A 17,227-nucleotide genomic window follows, 5' to 3' on the forward strand; every position below is an offset into this window, starting at 1 on the left:
TACCTAGGTGTGACTTTGTACCCATTGACCAATATCTCACCCTCTCCTGCCTGGCTAATCCACCATCTACTCTCTGCCTCCGAAAGCTTGGCTCTTTCAAGTCCATAAATAATATCATGCTCGTCTTCCCATGCCTGGCTTACTTCATCGAGTTCTATTATCTCCATGACTACCCATGTGTGCCACAGATGAGTGTTTTGTTCTCTTTATTGCTGAATAGTATCCCATTGTGCGTGTGTCTCATTTTCTTTATCCAATCATCAGTTGATGGACACTTAGGATAATGCCATCTTTTGACTATTGTGACTGCTGGTGCTCTGTGCTGGGGATGGAACATGCTAAGCAAGCACTGGACCACTGAACCGCCCATCTAGCTCAAGAGTTATTTCAAGATGCTGAGTTCACATCCATTGGCTACAGCGGTGGGACTGTTGACTCAGATGCTCTCCTCTTTTGCTTTGGGGTGGGTGGGGGCGGGGAATACTGTACTGCTTTTCCATAGTAGCTGTTTTACTACTCATTAGACAGGATGTCAGCTCATCCTGTAGGAAGAAGAGGCTAAAATATGAAACACCGGAATATATATTCATCCTTATGACCATGTTTCAGGATGAAGAGTCTATGGAACACTTTGGGGAGCTGCTTATAAGAAAATCCTCTAGAAGTCATGCCCAAATAATCATAGCTGATAACCTGATTCCCTATGGCCTGAGCAGAGAGGTCAAAAAGCAATGATTGGATCTTTTCAGCTCCTCGACCTCCAAATACAAGTGATCTGTGAACAGCAGACACAGCGTGTCTTGCTTCCTTTATGTTTAGGAACAGTCTGTAGTATATTTGAAAAGTGTTTATAACTGATAGAAAAATCCATTCAGCCAGGTGACAGTGGCACATACCTTTAATCCCAGCACTCGGGAGACAGAGCCAGGTGGATCTCTGTGAGTTCGAGGCCAGCCTGGGCTACAAAGCAAGATCCAGGACAGGCACCAAAACTACACAGAGAAACCCTGTCGCGAAAAAATAAAAAGAAAAAAGAAAAATCAATTCGACAAAGTACCTAGGCCTTTTTGAGGTCCGTTCTCTCTCTCTCTCTCTCTCTCTCTCTCTCTCTCTCTCTCTCTCTCTCTCTCTCTCCTCCTTCTTCTTCCTTCCTTTCTTCTTTTTCTCTTAGACAGGGTCTCCTGAGTTGAAGCAATCCTCCTGCCTCAACTTCCCAAGTAGCTGGGACTACAGCTATGCACCAGGCAAAACTAAGATTCAAATCACTTATCTGCAGCCTCTGGAATGAATCCAATCCAGACGTCCTGCTCAGTGCCTTTTCCACTATCACCTGAACACCTGTAGGGAGCAAACTGGCTTCCAGAGAAACTACAAAGAAGTCTGCTCTGTGCTGATGGAGTCCTGTGATAATATCTGGGCTGGTATGAACAGCTTTCCACATAAAACTTCCTATGGCCTTCAGCTGACTGGATGAAGCCTACCCGCTTTCTGAAAAGGCTGTGTTACTCAACATCTACTTGCTTAATTGTTCATAAGATCTTTTAAAAAACATTGTCACAGAAACATCCAGACCCGTGTTCAGGATGAACTACCCTTAGCTCAGCGAGCACAGAAATTAATCCTCCTAAGGTTTGTTCCAGTTTCTGAGATCTGAAAGGCTGCACCCAGGGAAAGTGGACTAAGTAAGCCTTTTCACTTCTGTCCAGTGTGTCGTCCACCGCGTGCGGATCGAGGCAGAGCACACTAACGCTCTTGCCAGAAGACCCAGTTCCCAGCTACTGCCGGGCCCAGCTTCTTGGGAAGTGGGTGGCTCTAGCGCACAGCCCTGAGAGTCTGAGTCAAGATGTGAAGAAAGATGTCTCCAGGTCCTAGCCATTCAAGTGCTGAGAGGTATGCAAGGGCTCTTAGCACTGAGCCACCTAGGCCATCTGGACTGCCAGTCTGTGATCCTGTCAGAGACTACGTAGTACCTCCTTCATACCTCGCAGGACGAATGCTGCCTCCCTGCAGCCAAGCCAGGTCCCACAACCCTGGCACAACATCAGGCCAGCAGTTCAAACCTGTAGAATTAGAGAGCCGTTAACAAAGCTGGTGATTCATCAGATGGAGCTGAAAAGTCTCCCGTGGAGATCACAGGCTCCTGGACCCAAGGTCGGGTCTCTGGGATTACAAACTGACAACACAGATGGAGGCTGTGTCCTGTGGGCTTTGTTCTCTGCTAATCCAGAATATTGGCACTTACAGCCCCCTCCCGCACTCCCATCCCCACCCCCGCCCCGCATCTCCAAATACCAGGAAAGACCCAATCTCTCTCCCTCGCCTCTGCTCCCTGGAGAAGCAGGGTTTACCACCACTCTCAGCAAGTACCCATTGAACACCTCAGGCTCCAACCAAGCATCACTACCGAGGATGCTCAGGCCCTGCTGGCACCGAAAGTCCCCACATATGGATGCCTTTGTCAATGGAACTGTTACTCTCACCACCCGCCTTCCCGTGACACACCCTAGCCGTGAGATGATGCAGCAATGAAGCGTGACAGGATGTTGCCCCGTAATTCCAGTGACTAAGGTTTTCCCTGGGACCAACCTTGTGAGCCTGGTACCTTCGAGGCAAAGAGGTGCCTGCACTGGCCCCTTTTCTGCAGTTAACCAGATGTGGCCAGTTAGCTCTGAATGCCAGTGCAGGACACAATCTGGGCTCCAGCTGGAAGGCATGCACAATGGCAATGTATTCTCTCACCCTTTTGTAACACACACACAAAAATTATATCTAAAAGTGCAGAAATAATGGAAGCTAGCATTATTTTGGGGTCATCCTAATGATGTTGCTATAGAATTAATGTGCATCTGTACTACACATGACAGGGATATTCTCACAGAGGCCAGGTAGCACAGGCTGGGATAATTGTCACTGTTGGTGAAATGTGCACCTTACTTCACATGGTCTTTGGCAATGAAACTGACTGTAGCAACTCATAAATCCACCGCCCCCTTTTCTATGAACAAGGGAGGCCTTCCATCAGAGAGTGGTTATGAGACACCTTAATCCGCTTAATCCTCTTTTTTTTTTTTTTTTTTTTTTTTTTTTTTTTTTTTGGTTTTTCGAGACAGGGTTTCTCTGTGTAGCTTTGCGCCTTTCCTGGAGCTCACTTGGTAGCCCAGGCTGGCCTCGAACTCACAGAGATCCGCCTGACTCTGCCTCCCAAGTGCTGGGATTAAAGGCGTGCGCCACCAACGCCCGGCCCGCTTAATCCTCTTAATTAGAGCCACAACAGCAAAGCAACCTTTTGTAATTAGATACAAAAAAATCACTGCAAAGGCACCCAGAAGGGCAAAGTAACTGGACAGGTCTCAACTCAGCAAGTGTTAAAGCTAGAAAACGTGTTTTATGTAGGATTTTTTTTTGTTTTGTGTGTGTGTGTGTGTGTGTGTGTGTGTGCACGTATACAATGTTGAAGATTGAGTCACTAAAAAGGAAAGAAAGGAGAGGGAGAGGAGGAAGGAGAGGGAGATACAAAGAAAAGAAAGAAGACAGAAAGCATTTTATTTGTTCTCCAGGAGCACACATCCCAGGAAAATAACGGATTTAAGAGATCAGAGGAGCCAAGGACCTAATGCGCCGGCCCTTGAAAAAAGGCAGGTAGCAAGGGGCTGCTGCTCACGGAAGAAGCAAGAAGGGTGAACATGTTTCCAAATAGCATGTAGGCTTAGAAGCAGGGAAGCAGTAGCAGCCCGTTTCTTCTTGATCAAGTCGCTACTGTTTTTGTGTTAAGAGTGTTTTGGTATCTCTTGATTCTTTTGTTCTTGTTAGCTATCTTGCTTGCTTAAGACTTGTCTTTCATCCAGATTGTCCTTTGTTTGGACAGAAAGGAAGTATTTGGCACGTGGCTGTGTGGATCTGGGGGCGATCTATATATCATTGAGCCTGAGTGATTCCAGGTGGCCTGCTGGGCTATGATCTCATCCTTTATCAGAAGCTGGGCGGGTCACAGGACGCGCGCCCCCTACCGTTTGCCTCTGAGAACTGAATGCTGGTTCGGAGAGCGCACTGAATTCCCACACTTAATTCTCACACTCAAGAGAATTTCTGCGTGGGTGGTAAGGCTGTTCTGTTCTGCCTGGAGTGATAGCTGCTAACGAAATTTTAAAAACTTTACTCCTGCGCTCACTCACGGTGATAATCTTGGACCTGTGAGCTCCTCTACCGGCAAGGCTTAGTGAAAAGAAAAAAAACCTGAAAGTGTTCAGTTTTTTAGTTGGCCTGGCTACAAGTGGACCAAGCCAAGTGGTAAAGGATTCACGCCTACGGCATCTAAGGGAGGAGGTTGGCTAGAGTCTGCAAATAAAAATACTGGATGCTCAGCTAAAATGCATTAAAGTTAAGCAATGTATAATTTTATTTGTTTGTTTGTTTGTTTGTTTGTTTGTTTAAGAATAAAGGTGTTCCTTCAAGTCCTAGCCCAGAAGCTATCTCCGATTGATAAAAGAAAAATTAGTTTCCTCCACCGGAGTCTCACTGGGTGTACACATAACAAACTCCATGGCATTTTTGGAGTTTTGTTCGTTTGTTTGTTTGCTTGTTTTTGTCATCTCTTAATGCTTTGCCTATTGTTGTTGTGGTTTTTTTTAACTTTCAGCTCTTTTGCTTTTATATATTGTGGTTTCTGATGTTTTTGTGGGTTTCCTGTGTGTGGTAGTGTGCGTCTCTGTGTCTGTATGTGTTTCTTTTGGCTATCTTTTTTCCTGTTTGTTTTCTCTTTTTCAGGTTTTTTTTTTTTTCAATTGCCTGTGTTTTCTAATGGGAGAGAAAGAAAGGGTGTGGACTTGTGTGAGTGGAGAGGGTCTGGGAGGAGTTAGGGAAGGGGAATCAGTGATCAGAATATATTGCATGGGGAAAAAATCTATTTTCAATTAAAAAAAAGGGGGGGTGCCCCTTGTTTGTGCGACAGGCAACTCCAATGGTATATGCTGTGTTTTATCTGGCAATCATAAAAGAGAGAAATGGTAAACGAGCCTGAAGGGAAAGGCCAAGCCACAAGCTAGGAAGGCTTTGGGGTGAGAATCTGGTGCCTAGAAGTGAGGGACCTGGTGTGATGAGTAACCCCACCTGGGATGAGTGTGCCTCCTTGTTAAGGGCTCCTCTGGCTGAACCAGATTCCGGCCATCTTTGCAGGACTTACTTAAGTCCTTCCAACTTGAAATTTTGTGTTTAGGAAGAACTGTAAAATGTGTTTTGTGGTCTCTAAAATCTTTGTGTTTAAATGCCACTTCTCTGATTGTTGTATAAGGACTCGTACCTGAGGCATTGTCCTAAATTAAACTGGGCCTGGGCCTGCTTTTCTGTCTGTTGCTTTCTGGTCTACAATTATGCTGGCTGCAGTTAACGAACACACATAGTGTTTGAGTAGCCAGTGGCTTCATTTCTCAAGAGGACATAATCAGGTCAACTACACTAAGATCACCCATAAAAACACCAAGTGTTTTCTCCCGCCTGAACCTGGACACAGTGTCCTGTGGTTGAACAGGGCCCTTCCTATGTCGCACCTCTCCAGAACCAGGAAGCAATTCGAGAGCTGGACCAGCGTCGCTCGCCTGCATGAATGGGGTTTCAGCCACCGCCCTTTCTCAGGTGGACCTTCCAGTAAGATATGTAAGCGGGCAGTTCCCAATTATCTCTTGATAGCGTACTCTCTCGTTTCCTTTCCTTGTTTTTCATTTCCGCATGTTTGCAAAATATCTGAAGTCCCAACATGAGGTTTTAATTCTCCTCTCCTTGGTGGTGTGACACTCTCTCGGCATCCTTCTAGATCAACAAGAACTGAGCCTGGGTCTGGCTCGAGGGTCCCTGCTGTATTTCTTCTCTTCTCTCCCACTTTCAAGAGTTAAGTTTTTGTTATTTTGAAGTTATGGTTCTGGATATATTCCCATGACCACCTCAATGGGAGAGGAGCTGCTACTATCTTGAGTGGCTGTTACCCAGTTAGAAAAGTCACCATGTTTTTCTGGTGCTATGGAGGGTCTACATTCTTTGGTAGCTCCATCAAATGTGAGCTGCCTGATCAGGATATCTGTGGCTTCTCCAAGAATTACTTTCTGTTGTTTTCTTTACGTGAGCAAGAAACTCGAGCCCAGGCTCATTAACCTTCCATTTTAGAGTGGCCAGAGGATCCGCAGTTTCTCTATGATCAGTGGTTGTGTACAAAGGCGTACTTGGTCAAAATACTGGGCGGAACCTTTCATCTGTGCTAACGCGTCACTATATTGTCCCACTTCCTGAAGCATGTCTGAATTAATAGGGACATTATTGTTACGGTTTCTTTCTTCCTGTTCACATTCATCATAATATTTTGCTTTCCACATCCAGTATTGTCCTGGGGCTAATGAAGCTTTGCATATTTGCTTATAGTCCCAAGGAATAACAATATCCCTGCTTACATTTCCCCACCTTATATCAGTAAATGGAGCATGCATGCTATTGGCAGCAACAGATTTTTCTGAAATTCTTTAAGAACTCAAAAGGAAATGGGTGATGTTGACACACTTTTGAATCTTGAGGATTTCAAATCATAGACACTGTAAGGGCTGGCACGGTAAGGGGTTTAGTCCAATCATTTTTCTGTTGGTTATATCCCTCATCTTCCCTAAGTAGTCTTTGGGAGTGAGGCAGCATAGCCTGAATTTCGGAATTAGACTGACAAGAAGGAATATTTCTTTTTTGTTATTTTTGTATTTTTTTTTCTTCTCTTTTTTTCTTTTCCGGAGCTGAGGACTGAACCCAGGGCCTTGCGCTTGCTAGGCAAGTGCTCTACCACTGAGCTAAATCCCCAAGAAGGAATATTTCTTGTGCATAGACATAAATATGGGCTATTTGAAAGGAGGTAGCATACCTAAATCACTCTCCTTAACTGTGGGAGCAGTAGCCTCCTGCTGAGATGTGTCCAGAGACTCTTCCTCTTCATGGTTCTCCAGGAGTTGGATCCGAGCAGTAAGTCACTGCAGTCTAGGTTGCAAAACAATGGACAGGGGTCTTTATCTCCTTTCTCATGGGCTGTTTTTACATTGACCCCTATATGTTTCTAATTTTCAGCATCTGTGGTTCCTTGTCTAGGAAGACAAGGATTACATTTTATGGTTGTTTGTACAAAGTTGCAGAGCTGTTGCTCTGATACTTGGTTCCTTTGGATCTTAGCAAATATCTCAGTGATTGTCTAAGATGCTTTGTCACAAACCTGTGTTGGTTTCCTTCCCCTCTCTCACTTAGAGTTGTGACCCCTTGGGTGGGAAGACAGGAAATCATACCCCCTATTTCTATTTAAGGAAAAATTTTCTCACCTTCTTTGAGGGTTGAGCCCCTCACATTGGGCACCAGTTGGGGGGTGGGGTCTCAGCAAACACCAGGACAGGCAGAGTAATGAGCTGAATGAGGCAAGAAGGAAATCTTGTTCAACACGACTCAGTAGCCGTGTTGGTTTGAATTTCTAGAGTCTATCAACAGGCTGTTTATTTTAGGCATATTTAAGCACAGCATAATTTAGGGAAAAAGTGTCCTGATGATAATGAACTCAATCCCTGTGTACAATGAAACTTAAGAAATGTTGTAGCTAGAGTTTTCCTGCCTGGCCCACAGTCAGGAAACATCTCTCTCACCCGCCAGTCCCACAGCCACTCAGATCCAACCAAGTAAACACACAGAGACTTATATTGCTTACAAACTGTGTGGCCATGGCAGGCTTCTTGCTAACTGTTCTTATATCTTAAATTAACCCATTTCTATAAATCTATACCTTGCCATATGGCTCATGGCTTACTGGCATCTTCACATGCGGCTTGTCATGGTGGCGACTGGCAGTGTTTCCTTCTGCCTTCCTGTTCTTTCTTTTCTCCTCTCTGTTAGTCCTGCCTATACTTCCTGCCTAGCCACTGGCCAATCAGTGTTTTATTTATTGACCAATCAGAGCAACACATTTGCCATACAGAACATCCCACAGCACTCCCCCCCCCCTTTTTTCAAAAAGGAAGGTTTTAACCTTAACAAAGTAAAATTACATATAATTTGGGAATTTGGGCGTAGCTTCTCTTACTACTTCCTGCTGGAGAGGGGCGCTGTATCTTATGGGGATACAAAAAATTTTTAGGATTATAGAATAGTCCATGAGACTGTATTGTGTGAGCCAGTTGCCTTCAACCCACTCTGGATGTTGGATCATCTGAGCCATGGTGTCATCGGAGACCTTTCGGGGCGTCTTGGCTGGTCAAACCTGATGTATCTTAATCTGGAACAAATCCATACATAGCCTCTGGCTTTCTGTGGAAACAAAAGCAGAGTTTCCTTTCCAAAACAACACATCCTTACATCCAAATTTTGAAGTCAAGGAATCTTTAAAATATACATATTATTTTAACTCAGCATCTTTTACAATCAAATGTTTTTCTGCAGTTAAAAATCCCAAAGATGGCCGGGCGGTGGTGGCGCACGCCTTTAATCCCAGCACTCGGGAGGCAGAGCCAGGCGGATCGCTGTGAGTTCGAGGCCAGCCTGGGCTACCAAGTGAGTTCCAGGAAAGGCGCAAAACTACACAGAGAAACCCTGTCTCGAAAAGCCAAAAAAAAAAAAAAAAAAAAAAAAAAAAAAAAAAAAAAATCCCAAAGATAATACAATCCAGATTCTCTGTATAATATTCATCTTTACATGGCTTATTTTTTATATTAACTTTACTGTCTCTTTAAAGACTTTATTTTTTAAAACTATGTATTTGTTTACATAACTGTATATATCACCTTTTTTGTCTCTTTCAAGCCTATGTATATTTTACACACATTGTAAACTATTATATCTGAATCTGTCTCATTGTGAATCTATTGCTTTTGCTGCAGCATTTGTAAGACTGAAACAGCACTATGGCTGCTGGCTCTGCCCACTTCAGCTTCCCAACATGGCGGTGGTACATTTACTGCCAGCTCTGGGAGCTATCGTGGGTCTATGCTTTTATGCAAGCAGCATGTAGCCCAGAAACCTCTTTTTTTGTTTTGTGCTAGCAAAGGCTAAATCCACCACACAGCTTAATGTGCCACTTGCAGAGGCTTCATTCCCGCCATGCTGCAGGTTGCCCCATGTTGGGTGCCAAATGTAGATGTAACCAACCATCTTATTAAATAAGAAACACAGAACCAATGCAAAGAAGAAAGCCAAGAGATCAGAGCTAAGAGCCTTACCCACCTGATGTAGCTAACCTTTTAAGCCAAGAGACCTCTCCAAAAGAGAGCTACTTCCTGTCTGTTCATCTTTATATAGACTTTCTGTTCTGCCTTCTCATTGGTTGTAAACCCAAACACATGACTGCCTTGTACATGCCTGTATGTACAGCCCTCCAGGTCTTCTATGGTATTGAGATTAAAGGTGTGTGTCTCCAATGTTGGCAGTATCCTTGAACACACAGAGATCTACCTAGCTCTGCCTACCAAGTGCTGGGATTAAAGATGTGCACCATCACCGCCACGCTCTTGCTATGGCTCTAATAGCTCTGACCCCCGGACAACTTTTTATTAACATACAATTAAAATCACATTTCAGTACAAATAAAATACCACCATATTATGTTTATATTGAAACTCTTTACAAAGTACATATGGCCTCTTTCATAAAGATGGGTTCTGTTGACTGAGAAACAATGTTCAAAATAAAGGTCTATGGAGGAAGAGTCTGGGATAAACATAATAGTCTGGTGGATTCAGGTGGGGCCTGGCTCTACAGACAGTGAAGATCACCAGGCTATTAACTACATCCAATCCCAGTCTTCAGGGTGGAAAACAGGTATACATCCCTTTTGTTGAAGAGACATGCTTGTGTGTTTTACATTCCTGGTTTTCCCAGTGCTTATCTGTGGGCACAAAGACCTTGTGCCCTCTACAGGGTTTTAATCCTTCTCTTGTGGGTGGTGAGACACTCTCTAGATCAGTAAGAACTGAGCCTAGGCCTGGAGTAAATGGCTCCAGGGCTACCTGCTGTATTCCTTCTCTTTTGTCCCACTTTCAAGAGTAAGTTTTTGTTATTTCAAAGTTCTGGTTTCAGGTACGTTCACAGTCAGAGCAACTTACTTCATGCTGACTTGAGCTGTTGAGTAATCACGGACAATTATTCAAAGTACATCAAGGAAAGGGAGATGGCCAAGATAGTGAAGTAATCACTATGTATGCCTAGTTTGTTGCAACCCTGACTGTAGAAGGTCAAGGTCATTCTTCCAAAACACCCCCAAACCTAGCCTGGCATCATTATCTCAAGCATGGAAATGTGAGGAATGGGCACGCTTCCTTTGCATCACTGGGAAAAGAACTGAAATCTGAAATTTTCCCTTACTTAATTCCCTTGGATCATCACTTAAACTTGACCTTTCTTATGCTAGTAGATCAACTAGTAATGTGTGCACAAGAGGGACCATGCCTCTTATGATATTCTCTACTATGGCTCTTAAAATAGCTCTGCTCACCTTGAGAATGGTGCATAAATATACGTTTATTGTGGGCATGGAAGGGAAGGAGTCATCTCAGCTTTTCTAATAGGCTGTCTGAATGTCATTGGCCTTTTGCCTGGTTTTATTTCAAGGCTCTTTTTGTTTTAGTTTCATAGGACAGGATCTCAGTCTGTAACTTGAGCTGTTTAGGAACTAATAATCCTCCTGCCTCAAACTGTGGGGTGCTGGGATTGTCAGTATGTGCCACCACGCCTAGCTTCAAAGATTCTTGATAAAGCAAATTATACCTACTGTGTATATGTATCACTCCCTTACCTTGTTGCTGCAATGAAATGCCTGACAAAGGCAATTTAAGGACAAGGGGTTTCTTTTGGCTCCCATGTCCAGGGTACAGTCTGTTGTAGCAAGAAAATCAGGGTGGCAGGAGTTTGGGGGAACTGGTCACATTGCTCCATAGCCAGGAGACAGTGATGAATGTGTGTGCTGAGCTTGTCTTCTCCTGTACTTAGGTCCTAGACCTCAGCCCATAGAATGGGCATATTTCAGGCAGGCCTTCCTATTTCACTTAGCCTAATCTGGATACTCTCTCACAGACACCACCAGAGATTTGTTTCCATGGTAATTCTAAATTCTATCAAGTTGACAATCTTAACTATCAATCTCAGGTATGCTTGTGATGGTTAATTAGGATTGTCAACTTAATGGGATTTAGAGTTACCATGGTAACAAGCCTCTGAGTATGTCTGTGAAGGATTTCCTCAATCAGGTTAATTGAGGCAGAAAGACCCACCCTAACTGTGGTTACACTATTTCACAGGCTAGGGTTCCAGGCAGAATAAAAAGAAGAAAATGAGCTAACCACACTCTGCATCCTCACACTCTGCATCCTGATTTCAGGATCAACGATGACAAGCAGCCCAGATCCTCATGTCCTGATTGTTGCCCTCAAACTGTAATCTAAAACAAGTATTTTCTCCCATAAATTGCTTTTGTCGGGTATTTTTTATCACAGCTACAAAAAAGTAACTAATACAGAAAATTAGTGTGATTGGACAAAGCAAATCATGTGGTTCTTAGGTCTTTGGAATTGCTTTGCAGGAAACATATCGAAGGGTTTAGAACTTTGGGCTAGAAAAGCCCTAGAACACTAAGCAGAGTGTGGTGGGCTATTCTGTAGGAATTTTGAAGATCAGAATACTGAAATGAAGACAGTAGAGACCCAGGTCAAGAGGTCTCAGAGGAGAATAAGGACTCTATCAGGAACTGGGCTATAGGTCATTCATGTGCTGTTCTAGCAAAGAATCCTGCTCAGGACCTGAGAACTTGAAGTTGCATTTAAAGATAATGGATTTGTGTGATGGAAAAAAATGTCACAGCAGAAGAGCATTCAGGCTGAGGAAGTGACAGCCAGGTACTGAAAAAGAGGCTGTAAAGGAAGTCACTTACTCTGCACTGGAGCAGTAAGAAAGGTGCCTTGAGGACAAGACCCTATCGCCAAAGGCTCTGACTTTCGAAAATGTGAAGTTATTTGAGAGGACAAAGCCACCTCAACTGTCAATGAAGCCAAAACAACTTTGTTCCAAAACAACCATCTAAGGATATGGTTCCCCAGAGTCGGCCTGGAAGGCACATGGCTACTCAATACCACACAATGATGTAAGGGCTCCAGGTCTATCTAGAGCTAGCAGCAGAATTTGGCAACATCATCCACATGGTACCGATTTTGTAATCATGAAAGAGACAACAAGACTTGGGGGGGGGGGGTCGTGTCACAGAATCTTACTTCACAATTCCAGAAAGCTTCTAAGACCAGGTAATGTGAGGCAGAATTGGAATCCATACAAGGGGGCCTTGAAAGGCCACTGGATGAAGCTGTGAAGGTGAATATCCCAGGACATTGGCGATACCAACACCATGGGATGTCGACTGAGCAAAGTTTCGGGCATGGAGTGGAGCTGGCCTAAGAGAGAGGCTGTGTGTACCATAAACAGTAGAGCGGGGAGCACAGGGATACCCAAACCTTTTAATTAATTAATTATTAAATTAATTGATTAATTAATTAATCCATCATGGTCCCTAGATGCCTGATGTGGAGCTGTAAGATTTGGTGTCTTCCCTGCTAGGTTTCAGCCTCACTTTGGTCCAGTCATTCCTTGTTCTGCCCTCACTCTTCCCTTTTGGAATGGGAATGTTTGTTCTCTGCCACTGTATAGTGAAAGTATGTAGCTTGTTTTTATTTTATAAGAGCACAGTTAAGAGATTTCCTTGTGTCTCAGAGGAGACTCAGACTTTGGACTTTTAAACAATGTTGAAACTGTTAAAGACTATGGGTATTTCTTAATTTTAATTGAATATATTTTAGTATTATAAGATGGTTGTGAGCCGATAGGGACTACAGAGATGGAAGGTTGTACTTAAAAGTGGTAGGTTTGGGTTGGGGATTTAGCTCAGTGGTAGAGCGCTTGCCTAGCAAGCGCAAGGCCCTGGGTTCAGTCCTCAGCTCTGAAAAAAAAAGTGGTAAGTTTGTGTGTCAAGTTGACAAGGGGTGGAGTTGTATGGTTAACCTAGTTTATCAACGTGATAGGATTTGGGGTCACCAGGAAATAAGCCTCTGAGTATGCCTTTGAGGGATTTTTCTAGACTAGGTTCATTGAGGTGGGAAATTCTACACCAAATGTTTTGGCACCACTCTATGGGCTGGGTTCTCAGGCTGAATAAAAAAAGGGAGGGTGAGCTGGGCACTAGCACCACTTTCTGTTTCGTGACTGGATGCATTGTGACCGGCTGCCTCAAACTCCTACCATGATGGATGGACTGTTCCCCTAAACTGTGAGGGAAAATAAGCTGCTTCTCCCTTAAGTTGCTTTGAGAAAGTGCCTGTGGCAGAGCAGCCACGTAACTGAGGTAGGGTGCTCGGTTACCATGCAGGATGCCCTGGTTCAGTCTCCAGCACCATGTAAAAGAAAATACCAGGTGATGACTCCAGATGTCTGGTGCCAAGCATGAGACTTGAGTGCAGTCTCCGGAACACACACTGTAGGAGAGAACCAATTCCCACAAGTTGTCTTCTGACTTCCACATAACACACACACAAATGTCTAACCAAACCTGCTGTGGTGGTTTGAATGAAAATGGCCCCCAGAGGCCCATAAGGAGTGGCACTATTAGGAGGTGTGGCTTTGTTAGAGGAAGTATAATTTTAATTGAATATATTTTAGTATTATATGATGGTTGTGAACCTATGGGAACAATAGCCTCTGAATATGCCTTTGAGGGATTTTCTAGACTAGGTTCTGATCACAATCATTTTTTTCCAATTGCCTCTTCAAAGGAAAGAGTTAAGCCAAACATAGTGATATATCTATCATCCCAGCACTTAGGGGCCTCATATGGGTGGACTGCTTCAGTCCAGGAGTTCAAAGCCAGGCTGTGCAACATAGTGAGATCATGTCTCAAAGAGGAAAAAGATAGTTTTTGCTTTCTGAAACAGTATCTTATGGGGCTAGAAGGGGGGAATGTTGAGGGCTATAATGCAGAAAGCAAGTAGAATCAATACTCCCAGGAGCTAAACACAAGACAAGGACTATAGTTACAATATTGTGTGCTGGAAATCAGCTAAGAGGGTAGCTTTGGGCTCTTATTACAAATGATGATGATGATGATGATGATGATGTGAGAAGGTGGATGTATTAACCAGTTGGAATCCACTAAATCTTGCTGCATCTATCAAAACATCATGCTGTACACTTTAAATACAATTTATTTTAAGGCAGGCATAATGCCTATAACTCCAACCCGTTGGAACCTGAGGCAGAAAGATCACTGCCAGTTCAAGGCCATCCTGGACTATACATAGTGAATTCAGGGCCAGCCTAAGATACATGAACCTGCTGATCTTGTTTCAGACAAAATAACAATAACCACACACACACACACACACACACACACACACACACACACACACACTTATTTGAAAGCTCCTTACTACTGAAACCAAGTGGCAGGGAATAAACACTGGGTGAGCTACTATGTCCCAGAAGCACTACATTTCAAGGGAGCTAGCCACAAGAGAGGGGAGAGTATGCCCTGGGGCAAACCCATTGGCTCTGCTGAACCCCCGACAGCCCCTTTATGCTTCTGCTAATGCCACTGTTGACTCTGGCCTCAGTCTTTAGCAGCCCTGAGCAGAATTTGTACTGAAGTTTATGAGTCAGTTTCTGAACAGCAGCCTCCTTCCCTGGCAGGACGTTCATATTCCAATCGTGGCATTTCCTATAATGAAGAAATGAGGAAACAATATAGAGGTGTGTTAGGCTGCAGCTTTGTTTTGCTTTTGTTTTTTCCATTGTCATTTCAATGCCAGGCAGCGCTGGTCAGCAGAGAAATGCTTGCCCCATCATAGCCTGGCACACTGGGGAGATGCAGGTGTGTGGGGAGGGCTTTGGGTGGGGACAGTCCACTGTGTAGGAGAGGAATCCAGAGACAAGAAGAGGGCGAGTGGGCAGGAGAGGCACCAGCCTGTCCGGATGTGAAACAGGAGGTAGAGCTTCCTTTTCCAGTTGTCACCTGGGCCCTTTTCCCTGTACATTTGGATCTCCACAGTCACACCTCATGGCCAGCTGGTGAACAGCCCTCTACACCAGACCTTGCAGCCTGGGGGTGGGGCAGGGGAGGGGGGAGGGAGGGTGCCATCAAGGAACCTAGAAGAATTATAAATCCTAAATCGTAGTGAAAGAAAGAAAAGCCAAGGAGGCCAAGTAATTAAAAAAAAAAAAAAAATCGGGGTTGGGGATTTAGCTCAGTGGTAGAACACTTGCCTAGCAAGCGCAAGGCCCTGGGTTCGGTCTTGGGCTCTGGAAAAAAATCATCCCATCCCCCAACCTTGGTCTGTTTTTACTGTGATGACAGAATACATGAGGCTGGATGATTTATCAAGACGAGAGGCTTAATTTGGTTCATTATTCTGGAGGCTGCATCTGGTGATGGTCGTGGACTCTGCAGAGAACCAAGAAATACAAGGCATCACGTGGCAAGAGGGGTGCATCCAAGGGGCAAAGCCTTGCATGGCAGATCCATTCACTCGTCAACCCTTGACTTGGCTAATCCACTCACGGAGGTAGGGCCCTTATGACCTAATCGTGTGTGTGTGTGTGTGTGTGTGTGTGTGTGTGTGTGTGTGTGTGTGTGTATGTGCAGTTTTGGAGCCTTTCCTGGAACTCACTTTGTAGCCCAGGCTGGACCTAATCCCTTCTTAAAAGCAATGTCTGGTCCCACTCCTATGTTTTCTTTATTTGTTTTCCTATACAAGGGAGTAACACCTTACCACTGAACTACATCTTGATCTGACCTCTTTAGTGAGACTTTTCAAGGAGGATTAAATTTCAATGTGAATTTTGAGGAGGAAGTTTAAAAAACATACCACCCCCCATAAATGTTTTTTATTTTTTATTTTTTTTCCCTAGAGCTGAGGATTGAACCCAGGGCTCTACCACTGAGCTAAATCCTCAACCCCTCTTTAAATTCTTAATGGTTTTAGACCCATGCCATTTAGTTCTAAATAATTTTTCTCTTATGTCAGTCATTTTTTCCTCATTAATTTTACCTCTTGGACTCAACCATAATTTCTAGAGGGCAGAGAATGACACAATTTTTATGCTGTCACCCCATGTCTAGTAAGACCTCAAAAGATATTGAATATGTGAACTCAGAAGAGCAAGCTAGGAATACATGATATCTCATGGCAGGCTATCCCATCATCTGTCGATAAGATCAGTGATGTAACAGGCCCTCGGCATAGGTGGGATTCTTTTGAAAGACAGGAAATTCAGCCTCAAACAGCAGTTCTCCTAGAGAGAAGTGTCCCTGAGCTTGCCCTTCTTCAAAGCCAGTCCATCAGCCAGATCTAGGCTTCTCAGAGCCCCTTTGCCCAGAATACCACTGGGTACAGTCTCTGGTCAAATGAAGAGGAGTTTGTGCCTAAAGCAAAAATCCAATACCTGGGTCTATGACTAAGGATCTCTCCAGGCGCTTGCATCACAGTTATCTGAGGACTGCTCTCCTCACAGCACAGAGGGATGCCCAGGAGACTCGAAGCAGTAAAGACTTTGGCCCCACTCTTTTCTTCTTTGGTAGCAATCAAGACTTCCAGGTATCACATGACACCAGGGACTACCACAAGGGCCAAGGCAGTGACAGGAGCTAAGACTGTCCCTGGCAGAAACCAGGAACTGTGCAGGACCCAGCAGCTGAGCAGAACTTCAACTCTGCAAAACCTAGGAGGTACCAAAGGACCAGATAGTGGAAACTGTTGTCCAGTTTGATGTCATACCACCCTACACTTGACACAGACATACAGCCAGCCACCTTCTAAGTACTTTATATACTATTTTCTGAGGTCCTGCCAGCACTTCCCATTTACCGAACCCCACCCCACCCCCACCCCCCAGTCTGGAGTCTGTGTTTGCACTTGAAACTGCATACTGGCCTTGAGCTACGAACATCTCCTGGAATCTCACTAATCTAGGTTGGTTCCAGACTTAAAGGCTGGCTAGAACTGCTGAAAATAAATAAAAGCCACCTGGACCCGGGAGTGGGGGGCAGGGGGAAGAGACCCCAGACCTCAAGCAAATGGTGGAACAGCTGCTTCACACAGACTTTGTGTTTCCTTTTATTTTTTTGTTTTTGTTTTTGTTTTGTTTTGGAGACAAGGTTTCTTTGTGTAGGTTTGGAGCCTGCCCTGAAACTCACTCTGTAGACCAG

General features: G+C 44.3%; 1 long non-coding RNA gene across 1 annotated transcript; it reads right to left on the reverse strand.

Annotated features, from left to right (window-relative positions):
- Positions 1 to 14,210: 14,210 nt before the first annotated feature.
- Positions 14,211 to 16,740, reverse strand: LOC121832300 (uncharacterized). Its single transcript, XR_006075914.2, has 2 exons — positions 16,465 to 16,740; positions 14,211 to 15,463 (listed from the first exon to the last, which is right to left on the reverse strand). It is a non-coding gene; the product is annotated as an uncharacterized LOC121832300 (long non-coding RNA).
- Between the last annotated feature and the right edge of the window lie 487 nt (positions 16,741 to 17,227).

This window comes from Peromyscus maniculatus, chromosome 9 (assembly GCF_049852395.1).
Source record: "Peromyscus maniculatus bairdii isolate BWxNUB_F1_BW_parent chromosome 9, HU_Pman_BW_mat_3.1, whole genome shotgun sequence".
NCBI lineage: Eukaryota > Metazoa > Chordata > Mammalia > Rodentia > Cricetidae > Peromyscus > Peromyscus maniculatus.